The following is a 14007-nucleotide window of genomic DNA, read 5'->3' as shown; positions in this document are numbered from 1 at the left end:
GAGTATAAACGAGAGATAACAAAAAGGAAGAAAATGTGTTTTCAGAGTCTAATGAAACAAGGATCTTTTCAGCAGCTAGTTTGAGAGAGGAGTAATTGGAAGTGGAAGCTGCATTTTCTATAGTTTCAATTGCAACAGATTGATCAGCGGATTGATGAAAGAGTGAGAATAGCCAGTGACGGAGCTCAGAATGCGCAAGAATTTCCGATAAGAACACGCTGGTGTGGCGGAGAATGCTCTCTGAAGCCATGTGAAACGAAAATGGTTTTACAAAAGTTTTTGGAGCTATAGAACTAAAGTCTTTTTGACTTTGGTGAAGTGGAGCTAAAAGTACACACAGGGACGGCTATTTTAACTTACTTTGCCAAATGACAAATGTTACAATAACTATACATTCTTATTCAAAAGTCAAGTGACAAAAACATGTTTTGCCGTATAGCCGGCTCTTTTTTTTGACCCATACCACCATATTTTCTTGACAGGGAATATCCAAACTCGGCGTGAATTATTAATTTCATCTCAAAACTATTGACAGTATTAAAAACATTTTTTACTTGACTAACTGAAGTTAAATATACATCTGATCTTGCAATGTGAGTGAAATATATCCCTAAAGGGTATTTTCAACACTTCTCTGGACTTTTTATTAAGAGTCCATGCTCCTACAAGAGTTTAAGATCACTTGCTATGTCATCATGTGGCAGATTGGGGGTGTACCAGGGGTGTATCTAAGTTTAGTTAGTCGAGTAGAGGGGTATTTCTAAATCTGTCAATAATTCAGTGACGAAACTAATAATTTGAGCCAAATTCATGAGTGTTTTCAATACTCTCAATTTTCTTTTCTACACCCTATTTTGTGGACTTTCTTGTGCGTATTTGTCTTTATTTTTTGTGACCAAGGCATAACAACACATTTAAATTATGGAAAAAATATCAATTATTGAGCAAAATTATATGGGGTAGTGTGGTCCCCCAACTTACATTTTTTTGTATTATTGTCACATTCCAAATTTCATATAAGATGTGAGATATGTGAGGGCATTCATCACTTTTCGTAAGCGAATCCCACTTATTTTTAATCATCTCATATATATATATATATATATATAAAGAGAACCCTCATTCCGGTGACGTGTGATGAGTGAAATTTTTTCACTCATTTGAAGCTTTTTTCTTATGATTTTGTGGCACTCAAAGAGAGAAAGAGGCTAATTATTCATTGAATTGTGTTGATTTCAGGTATTTATCTCTTGGAAGAACATGATGGAAAAGAGTGGAAAAATGAGCTGAAACTGACATAAAACTGTCTCTGATCTTGCACCAGCAAAAGAGTGTTTGCTTCTACGAATGGTCAAGGTCAACAAAAGTCAAAGGTTCACTTAAGCGACCACTCAGGATCTGCTTCTGTGGAGGGGCCAAGAAAGGTGTGGTTCGCTTTAGGAATATGGATAGTCGCTTTACGAACTCTCAGCCACTTTAGTGAGGCCCGGATGTATGGGTATGGGTAGAATTACAATTTCTCGAATTTTAGACCCAAATTCTCACAAAGGGCTAAAAAGAAGCAAAATCTATCTATTATTGGATTATTGAATCTTATTTTTTAGTTTAACTAAGTAATTTTTTAAGAAACTTAATATTGAATCTTATCTTTTAGTTTAGCTTAGATTTTTTTGAAGAACTCTTAATATTGAATCTTATCTTTTAGTTTAGCTTAGAGTTTTTTGAAGAACTTTCTTGTGCGGCTTTGTGTAGCTCATAACAACACATTGAAATTATGGCAAAATTATCATTTATTGAATTAAATTATATGCGGTCCCCCAACTTTTATATATATATATATATATATATATATATATACTAGTATCTGGACACGTGTGTTGAACTTATATCCCATATGGTTGTATAATATATGTCTATGTTATAATTTTTTTATAAATAAAAAAATATTTGATTGTAATATAAATTGGAAAACATGTATAAGATAAGAATTCAAAATAGATATCCTCAAATTTCAAACTATAAGCATACTAAGAATATGTATTTCTAATGAGTTTAATCAATCATACCTCACGATAATCCCTGCAATTCATTGAGAAACTTTCAATCTATACATCAACATTCAACCGTGTATATATAAAGAAAACTTGAAATGCATAACAACAATTATATCTATATTTTTGAAAACACTATAAAGTCATTTTTTCTTTTTGCATTATAATACGAATTGCACACAATAACTTCTATTAAAAAAAGAAAAGACAAAATTAGAAAAAATAGTATCAATAAATTGGAATGAAAAATGTAAAATTGTAATAAGAGGAATAGAAGAAAAATCAGTAGAATATATTTACCTAACCATGAATAAGGAAGTATGTTGAGTAAAAGAAGAGTAATGCAAAAGAGTGAGCTGATATATGGAGGAAATTGACTAATATAATAATCTGTATTGAATAATGTAAAGACAACTCTTCAATTTCTGCAAAATTTTTATAACTACGAGCTCAAGATAATATAAATTTATTAATTTAATAAATGACATAAATAAATAACATACATTGTATGTATGTGTAGTTAATGGGGTAGTGAAAAAGATTCTTTCTAAAATTAATTTTTATCTCTTTAAAGTTTTTTTGAACTTATAATATTAGTGCTATAGAAAACCATATAAAGTCATAAGCTACTGCAAGTTTTTATAGTAATTATTTTATTAAATTATATACCTATTATTTATAATCATTCCGGAAATGTATAAACTAATTTTAGAAAGCTTGTAAAATGAGAAATTATTATTTCTTATCATTATTTTAACTATTATTAACATTTAGTATGACAACATTTAAAAAAGTAGCTTCCTTTAAATATTAACTGTTTCTAAATTAACGTACCAAAGAATTTGAAATGTTTTGACATTTTGTTTATCTAAACACGCATAATTTTGTTTTTGAACCTAAAACATGTAATTAAGCCTTGGGTGAATTATAATTTTATTTTTACTATTTAATTAATTAAATAATTTATAACATTTTAATATAATGAAGGGGTAAAATGGTAATTCAACTTTAAAGCTTGGAGCTTTCCCCTTTTAGTAATACTAGTCCTGAAAACGTGCATTGCACGTTTCACCCCCTGCTATTATATAAAGGAAAAACTACATAATATGGCAAACTTTGTTATATATTTAAGGCACATAGCTATAGTATATTTTATTTATTTATTATAGATTTATTTAAATATTAAATAGTAAATATGCAATTACATGATTAATCATTTATTTTCATACATGTTTTACGGTCACTATTCCTTATGTTTATCATCTCCAAAGCTTTCTCTTCCTATATACCTAAATCAACCTTATTTTTTTCAAATTTCATTCCAATTCATATCTATGCATTGTCTTGTATGTTCATCATCTTTCTCGATCAGAGAACATGTAATGGTGGATGGATATTCTTATTATATTGTCTAATTGTTGATTGGAATATGCCAACTCGAGAGATGAATTTTGCAGACACGATAAGATAAAAGTACAAGCGTATTATCAACATGAGTTTGATTTATAAATCTATATATAAAAGGAGAAGAAAAAATGCCACATGTCAGCCCCACAAATTTATAAAATTTTAAATAATAAATAATTATATATTATACAACTATTTAAATACACACTATTAAATAAAATAGACACATATCATCAACTCACACAAATAATGACAAATGTCAATATTTTTTAAAAACAGATGATTTAATACTAATTAAAATAAGATAAAAATAAGATTTATTATACTAACTAAATTTATTTTTAAAAAATTATTATTATAACTTATGACAAAATAATGAAAAAGAATTGATTTATCATATCATTTAGGAAAAAATTATTTCAAACAATAACAAAGAAGAAAGTGTTTTTAATTTGAGATAAAAAATATTATTCACTTGAGACTGTTTAATTTTTTTTTTCTAAAACTCCCTTTCACTCAAGTTGTATCAATTTGTTGTAATATATACTTATTAAATAAAATAATCTCAATATAACATGCATTATTTAAAATAGAAAGGAAAAAAAACTTTAAATCCAAAAAAATATGTAAAAAATGGGAAGAACACACGTCCTTTGGCAAAAAGCACAAAATTAGTCATTATTAAATACCTAAATAATTAGTTTCAAAATTAAATTTCAAAAAATAACTAACCTTATCCTTAAAAATCATTTAAACCTTATAACCCACATCTTTTAAAAAAAAATGTTATTCTTATCTTCATCACCCACACCTTCTTGAAACCAACTATTCAAAATACAATCCAAACATAGCAAACTAACATCTCAACAAAAAAATAAATTGCACTCGCTAAGATCATAAAAAAATAATTGAGAGTTAGTATAAGAATGTATTGTATGTTTATATGCCCTATATTTTAATTGTTTTATATGATATTGTTTTTGTATGAGTGAAGTAATCACTATCCTCTCCAATGCGATGATGAAGAAGAATAAATTGATGATAGAGAAATGAAAGTATTCTGAAATATTTTATGACAATGGATTATTTACGCTATCTTTGGATATTTTAAGTACATGAATTACTACTTTGATAATTATTTTCTCCATCTCCTATTTTCTTTTTTCATAATTTAGTCCTACTCTATTCATTTTTAAAGCAAATATTAAAATGTTTCATTTTATGTGATTTTAGCATGTATTGAACTCAATTGGTATTCGGATTTGGTTGTCGTTCCTCTGTTAGGTTTTTTTTTTTTTTTTTTTTTTTTACCGTGGTTTTCGGGCGTCGCTTTGCGAACCCGACTAGCTGTACCCATCGGGTCCCGCTGTTTCAAGGCGGGTCCACCACGGTTAGTTCCACGGGGCCCTGGAGACGCGGCCGGTTTGTAATGCCTCCAGTGGCCCTGCTGGGGCTCGAACCGGCGACCTGAAGGACTTTGTCCCAGGCCTTTACCAGCTGAGCTACCCCTCAGGGTTGTTCCTCTGTTAGGTTGATTTTGTATTAATAGTATTTTTATTATCTCAAAAAGCGTTCCATTCTGTAAGAATAAAATCAATATGAATAGTTACAATCTCACACACAATATAATGGGTGTTTCTTTGTGTTGCATTAGAATACTTGAGTATATATTTTTTTTAGAGAGATTAAATTAGAAGCAAGGAATAGTCGTGTTCACCAAATGAAAAAAATATTCAAGCATTCTTAAAACAAAACTTACTTCTGAAATTTTATACAAAGATGAGAATGTCACTTGAGAAAAAAGTATATAAAAACTTTTTTTTGAAAAAGAAAACAGTGCATTTTCTTCTATTATTTCAACCTGTTGTTTAGTTCAATTTGCAGATATTTGAATTCATAAATTCTGGGATGAACTAATTAATTTATGTAAATTTATTTGATTCATTTACAATTTATACATGTCAAAAAGGAAACATGTATGGAGTGTATAATGTCATTTCTTATACAGTAATGAAAGGTCATAATTATTGATCAATGCATTAACCGTGAGTCAGGACAAAATTAGAAAACAATTTAGAAATTATAATTTAAAAAATGTGAAGAGCACGACTTTCAGTTAGATGAAAAAGTATTTTCTAATCAAGGAGTATTGAAATATAAAAATTTAAGTAACTTAAATTCAAAAGTCTTAAATTATATATACCACGTAACTAAAATCTCAATAACTAATGAATTTAATGAACATAAAAAAAAAACTCAAAGTCAAACTAGCGAAAAATAATTAAAGTATAGTAGAAAAAAGGTACGAAGAGGGACGGATGGGTGGGGGAGATAATAATTTGAAATATAATGAAGTGATTATATAATACACTTATTACTGTTCATATATTATAATAAATTGAAGTTATGTGAATAATAAAATACAAATTAAAAAATTAACGAGTAAACAAAATAACTAGATTTGGTTTATATTATTAAGAAGGGCACTTGTTAATTATATTAAGTCAAGTGAAGATAATAAAAAATTAATATTAACAATTTGAAAACATGATTCGTTATCTCTATTATGGGTGATAGTGGGTTGGGTGAGGCGGGACGTGGGGAGAAGGGGTATATTTCATTGAGGAACCCGCATACACATACATTACACATACACAACACACCAAATGTTGTTTAGAGAGGGAAAAGAAAGATTATAATTTCAATCCGTTCTAATTTATTTGGAGAATCTTATAATATATTTTAATTTTTAATATTATAAATCTATTATTAAACTTGTATTAAAAATAGTTTAGCAGAAAAATGAACATACCTAGTACATTTACATTGTTCCTCTATTATATTTTCCAGTGATGATCATATTCTGGACATATAAGTCCATTTATATAAGATAATTTATCGTCTATTTAATTTGATAATTTAACAAAAATAAATTTTTTTTGCAACATCCATAGGAAGTGAAAAGGCATAACTGTTTACTTCAACATTTTTTTTTTTGGTTTTCCACCCGGTATCTGGAGCTCACACTAGAGCTTCGACTAAATTCGGATCGCGCTCTGCAGGGTCCATTCGGGGGTGACACTCCCAACATGATTTTCTCCATACCCAAGGCTCGAACCCGAGACCTCTAGCTAAGGGTGAAGCACTCCCACCAGTGCACCACAACCCATGTTGGTAATAAGAACTCCATTAAATTTGATACCCTATTGATATTCACTATTCAGTATCTATAATTCATCTGAAAGCAAATACAGTAAAACCTCACTAATTAATACTCAGATAAATTAATAATCAGATAATATTTTTCTCCGATCCTGACTTGGGCCAATGGAAAAAATCACTCATTTCAATAAGATAATATTTTTTCAGGACACTCCTGTATAAATATATGGTCCCATTAATATTATAAATTAATAATTCTTGAAAAGTACAAATATGTTTAAGACAATTTAGTGAAATATGATTCTATTGTTTTCTTTTTTGTTAAATTTTAAATTTAGTCAAAGTTCATCTCTAACTTTTCTTATTAATGCATCCAAAAGTTCAGGTATTGTCTTTTCGAACTGCACCATAAAATTGTGAAGAGTTCAAAATGAGATGAGTGTTTCCTTACGCGTAATTGGTTTAGAAGATATTGTTCATCTTCAACTTCATCATCAACATTGTTTTTTCGATGGTATCCACAATTTCATCTAAACTCTGGACCTCTAAACGTGTAACATTATTTTAGATGCAATAATTGCTTTTCAAACTGCACCATAAAATTATTTTTTATTGAATTCAATAAATATGATAACTAAATTAGTAGGATGATTTTGATGTAATTAAAAATTAACTTTCATTGAATCTCAAAACACTCTTTAAATTAATAAATATTAATTTATCAATTAAATAATATCTAAACAAAATAATAATATTTCATGGTCCCACTCCCTAGATAGTCACCCATGTTTGAGAAATTAATTTGTCAATTAAATAATATCACTTATGTTTGTTTTAAGACTACAATATCACCCAACTTTGCATATTTTCCTCAAAATATACATGACACATAAAAAAAAATTCTTCTCTCTCCTATTGAGATGCCATGCCATATTATTCATTTTTTAATTAAAAAATTAACTTTTTAAAATAACTCATATGTTATATTCAGTAAAAAAATAAATAAAAAATTCTTGATTATTTATCATTTTTAGTTTTTTACTTTAGCATATGAAGAGATAAGACATTTTTTATTCTACTATTACATTCAACATTAATTATTTTTCTAAAATCATTTCTCAATTCATTCATTAATTTCTTAAAGAATATGCAAAGTGCACACTTTTAATGGAATGTCATATATATATATATATATATTATTTTACTTTTTTTAATATTGTTTTTTTATTTTTTAAATTGGGAAATTTAATTTCTACTCCTTTAGTCCATCTTTACATCTTTACTTGTTTAGTATTAATTTGACATATCTCTTAAGGAATAATAAATATAAATATACAATATCAATCTTTGAAAATAATTGTCATGACCCAGACCTTCGTGATTGACACCCACACTAACCTTCTGGTGGGAGAACCACTACTACAACTCAAACCAAGCAACTAAACCCAAAAACTAAAGTATTTAAGTTACGGAAGCAAGTTAAATAACTAAAGACTGAGGTTCCCACAAACTTCCAAAAGATCTAACAACTAAACAATGCGGAAATTACACCTAGAACCTGAAGTCAATGTACCAAAACATCTACAGTTCAACAAGTCTAAACAAGAAGGGATACAACCCATACTAATGAACTAATCAACTAACTAGAAAGTCTAAGTACGAAATGTGGACATAGACGAAAAGAGAGCTCATGGTAGCCTCGAAGAACTGACTCACCCTTGAATTCGAACGACGGTCACTGATCTTCTAAACAGGGTCTGTCAATAGCCGCTTGAAGATGCCTTGTACTCAACAAAGAAAGAGCAAGTGTAGTATCAGTACACAACCACAGTGTACTGGTAGAATCACGCGGCTATCCACTAAGTGTAACATACATAAGTAAATACAACAATATAATCACATGCATATATCGAACATATACAATATTATCAACATTTACGAACAACGAACAACTTCACATTTCTCAAGATACACAATTATGACAAGTCATTGGTTCTCTCATGGAACCAAACCCAAACAGTTAGCATACCAGACTGTGGTACCCGATCCAAAGATTATACCGGAACGTGGCAACCGATCCCATATTTATGCCGAACGTGGCAACCGATCCAAGTTAGTGTATCGGAACGCAACACCTAATCCATTCAACAAACCACAATCACAATCAAAATTACATTCTCATAATCATACAATCAAATCATGATTCATGACATTCATCGTTATATACCCTCATTTACAACAAGTGTGATCAATAATGCAATATTCGCATACATACACATATCATAATGAAGCAAAAAAAAAACATACATCACACAATCATAGAATCATAACCATCACCTACCTCGAAATAAGCTTGAAACCCTAAGAAACTTGATCCTTCCCTTTTCGGATTCGTTCCGCTTGCTCTTGGTCTACAAACAATCAATATAATACGGGAATCAATAAACAATCACTAATTACCCAGATTACTAACAAATCTAACAACCCTAGATCAAACCCATGATCCCAAGTATACAAATTAGGGCATTTTCCACCATGGTTTCTAGATCAAAACCCTCCCCCATCGATAATTACCCATTAGATTACGTTCTATGGATCAAAAAATGGATTCGGGGAGTGAAAATCTTACCTTTAGCCTCAAGAATGGTGGAAAACTGTCAAGAACAACTCTGGGTTCGTTCCTTAGCTCTCAAATTCAAAAATTGCAGTATAAAATATTTTTGGGGTTTATTTACGACTTTAAGTCGTGTCTGGCCCGCCACAGTGGTCATCACCCTGCTACAGCGACCCCGCCCTAGCGGTAGAAACCACCACCAAAGCGGCTTGCACGAAACAGTGAGAAATTTAAAGAATTCCAAAACCCCCATTTCACAACACGCCTTCAACCAATGACACCCATAAACTATCCGTTCACGCTAAGATCAATTTTTGGAGTTCTACTCTCCCGAATTCAATTCTGTGAAGTCGTACGAATTCCTTAACAACTTATCTAACTACTCATGTAATCAAAATCATAATTAGATCACCCAATTGATACCAGATTTCCCTAGACCTCAATGACTTCGATTTCGTCCAAATCTGGACTAGGTTGGGAAATTCCAAGTTACTACGAAAAAGTTTTTCGGGCCAAATTTTTTTTCCCATTGGGTTTTTTTATAACAACGAAACATGATCGTTACAATAGATACCAATTTACCCATTACTCGTCCCCGAGTGACAAAACTTAGGAAAAATAGGCTAAAAAAGGGATGAAGTAGTACCTAAATCGACGAACAATTGGGGATACTTATCTCGCATGTCCCTCTCGGTTTCCCATGTAGCTTTCTCAACTGGACGATGCTTCCATTGAACTTTCACGGACTTAATCTCCTTGGTCCTCAACTTACGCACATCACGGTCAAGAATTGCAATCGGTTCCTTCTCATATTAGAGGTCTTTGTCTAACATAATTGAGTCCCATTTAATGATGTAATCTCTGTCACCATGATATCTCTTCAACATGGACACATGAAATACCGGGTGAACACCCGATATATTAGGAGGTAAAGCCAATCTATACGCTACCAGTCCTACACATTCCAGAACCTCAAAGGGACCAATGTATCGCGGACTTAGCTTACCTTTCTTGCCAAATCTCATCACCCCTTTCATGGGTGATACCTTAAGAACATTCTCACCGGTTTGAAATGCCATGTTGCTTATATTGTGATCTGCATACTTTTTCTATCTACTCTAGGTTGCTAAAAGCTTAGCTTGAATACTCCGCACCTTATCTTGAGCATCCTTCACTAAATCTACCTCCAAAGGTTTCACATATCCAGCCTCGAACCATCCTATGGGTGATTTACATCCCCTTTCATAGAGTGCGTCAAATGGTGCCATATCAATGATGGAGTGATAACATTATTATAGGAGAACTCACACAAAGGTAAGAACTTATCCCAATGTCCTCCCAAATCAAGCACACATGCCCTCAACATGTTTTCTAACACTTGAATAGTCCCCTCTAATTGTCCGTCTGTGGATGGAAGGTAGTACTAAAAGTGAGTTGTGTGCCTAATTCATCATGTAATTTCCTCCAAAACTTGGAGGTAAACTGAGTACCACAATCTGAGATGATAGATAGGGGCACCCCATGCAACCTCACTATCTCTTTCACATAAACTTTAGCCAATTGTTCAGCATTATAATCTATTCTTACTGAAATAAAATGGGTTGACTTAGTCAATCTATCAACCACTACCCAAATAGAATCAAACTTCCCCAAAGTCTTGGGAAGACCAACTAGAAAATCCATGGCTATTCTTTCCCACTTCCATTCCGCAATTGACATTCTTTGAAGCAAACCTGCAGGCCTTTGATATTCATACTTCACTTGATGACAATTTTGACACTTAGCCACAAACTCTGCTATATCCTTCTTCATGCCCGACCACCAATAAATTCACTTCAAATATCGGTACATCTTGGTCACACCCGAATGAATAGAATATCTCGATCCATGAGATTCTGCCAACAATTTCTGAATCCAGTCATCTACTCTAGGAACACAAATCCTTCCTTTAAAATTGAGCACACCTTCCGCATCAAGAGTGGTCTCTTGTGCCTTACCAATCGCGGTCTTTTTCTTAAGTTCATTCAAATTTTCATCCTCAAATTATTTGGTCTTGATCTCTTCCATAAACGCGGTCCTTACTTCAATGCTAGCTAACACCCCACCCTTTTCTGAGATGCCCAATTGCATGAATTTAGACTTGAATGCCTGAATTTCCTTAGCCAAAGGTCATTTAGTTACACTCAAGCAAGCTAAACTACCCATACTTACTGCCTTTCGACTCAAAGCGTCTGCCACTACATTAGCCTTACCCGGATGGTATTGAATGGTGACATCATAATCTTTAAGTAACTTCATCCACTTTCGTTGTCTCAAATTCAGATCCTTTTGAGTAAACACATGCTGCAAACTACGATGATCAGTAAATACCTCACACTTAACACCATACAAATAATATTGCCAGATCTTAAGAGCAAATACTATTGCTGCAAACTCCAAATCATGTGTTGGGTAATTCCTTTCGTGCACCTTCAATTGACGCGATGCGTAAGCTATAACATTCTTATCCTGCATCAACACAACACCCAAACCAGAATGTGAAGCATCACAATAAACCATAAAATCCTTACCTTCAATCGGTGGTGCTAGAATAGGTGCGGTGGTCAAAAGAGTCTTGAGATTTTGAAAGTTCTCCTCACATTTTTCAGTCTATTCAAATGGTATCTCATTTTTGGTCAAATTATTCAAGTGAGTGGCAATAGAAGCAAAGTTCTTCACAAATTGACGATAGTAGCTAGCGAGCCTCACAAAACTCCTAACTTCCATCACAAAGCTAGGCCGAACCCAATTCTTAACCGCCTCAATCTTTTGAGGATCTACCATTACCCCTTCCTTTGAAACTACATGCCCCAAAAATGCAACTGAAGTCAACCAAAATTCACACTTAGAGAATTTTGCATATAACTTTTGTTTCCCAAGAACACCCAGAACAATACAAGATGGTCGGCATGCTCTTTCTCACTTTTCGAATAGACCAAAATGTCATCAATAAAGACTATGACGAATGAATCAAGCAATGGCTTGAACACCCCATTCATTAAACTCATAAAAGCCGCAGGCGCATTAGTCTAAAGGACATAACTAGAAACTCGTAATGCCCATAACGGGTTTTAAACACTGTCTTGGGCACATCCTCAGGCCTAATTTTCAACTGATGGTAGCCAGACCTTAGATCAATCTTGGAGAAAACTGATGCCCCTTGCAATTGGTAAAAAAGATCATCTATTCGATGCAAATGATACTTGTTTCGAATAGTGACCCTATTCAATTGCCGGTAATCTATACACATTATCATGCTACCATTATTTTTCTTAACAAATAAAACTGGCGCACCCCATGGGGAAGCACTAGGATGAATAAATCACTTATCAAGAAGTTCTTGGATTTGAGCCTTAAGCTCTCTTAACTCTACCGGAGCCATGCGATATGGAGGGATAGGAATGAGATACGTACCAAGTTCTAAATCAATGCTGAAGTCTATATCTCTATCTGGAGGCATACCAGACAAGTCATTAGGAAACACTTCTTTAAATTCTGACACCACAGGAATAGACTCAATAGATGGAGTCTCAACCTCAACATCGCTAATATGAGCCAAATAAGTCAAACAACCCTGCACTACCAGTTTACTTGCCTGAATGGAGGATATGATCTTAGCTTGCTTAGGCTTGTACACCCCTTCCCACTCTAACTTTTCCCTTCCCGAAATTTCTAAAGTTACAGACTTTGTATTATAATTAAGCACAACATAATAGGAGGACAACAAAGTCATGCCTAAAATTATATCAAAGTCAGTCATAACCAAAATCACCAAATTAGCCCAAGTCTGAAAACCCTTAAACAAAATAGGACAAGCACGATTGACATGTGTGACTATGACAAACTTTCCAACTAGGGTAGAAACATGGATGGGGGATTCAAGTATATCATAAATCATAGCAAATTCTGAGGCAAATCACATGGATACATATGAATAAGTAGAACATGAATAAAATAATACATTAGGCATCCGGTCACAGATAAGAATAGTACATGTGATCACCGTGTCATACGCTTCTACCTCATTCTTGCCCGAAAAGGTATAACATTGAGCCCTATCATCTTGACGAGCTACTTCCTTGCTTGGTTTCACGTTACCCTTGCCTGCGTTACCGTTTCCTCTACCTCCACGACCTCGCTGATTACCTCTTCGCTCACCTTGTGGACGTCATCTACCATTATTATCATTTCCCACGGGAACCACTGCTCTAATCTGCTGCTGAGCGGAATCTAACACACGTGGGTGGGGACAATCTCTCTTCATATGCCCAGATTTCCACAATTGTAGCAAGTACGATCAAAAGATGGTCTGCCACCCATCGAAGGCGCGACTCCCTAGCCATTCTGAATCAAATTATGAGATGAAGTTCCTAAGTAGTTACCTGTAGAGGCGGGCATATTATAATGAATTGGATTGGCTGCAAGCGTTGACCTTCCGGACCCCCTGGAGTAAAAACCTTGAAAGTTACCTGAGTTCTTGGCCCTTTTTGCCAATGCCTTAGCCTGACCGTCTCGCCTCACCTCCTCCACTTTATTCACAAAGTCTGTTACCTCATTAAAGCTTGTCCCTGCAGAGGCATATGAACAGATAATACCTGCAACTCAGAGTTCAATCCCTTAATAAATAAACGGATCCTCTCCTCCTTAGTAGTCACCAATTGAGTAGCATATCTAGAAAAAACATGGAACTTGGCCTCATAAGTAGCCACAGACATACCACCTTTCTCCAAATCC

The 14007-nt window shown here is 33.1% G+C and overlaps 1 long non-coding RNA gene across 1 annotated transcript in view; it reads left to right on the top strand.

Annotated features, from left to right (window-relative positions):
- Positions 1-14007, top strand: part of LOC125809969 (uncharacterized) — a 96888-nt gene that overhangs the window by 50658 nt on the left and 32223 nt on the right. The gene's annotated exons all lie outside the window — the stretch shown is intronic.

The sequence above is a fragment of the Solanum verrucosum genome, unplaced genomic scaffold (genome assembly GCF_900185275.1).
Source record: "Solanum verrucosum unplaced genomic scaffold, falcon-dt-bn FXZP01000257.1, whole genome shotgun sequence".
NCBI lineage: Eukaryota > Viridiplantae > Streptophyta > Magnoliopsida > Solanales > Solanaceae > Solanum > Solanum verrucosum.
This window is presented reverse-complemented; position numbering and strand designations above follow the sequence as displayed.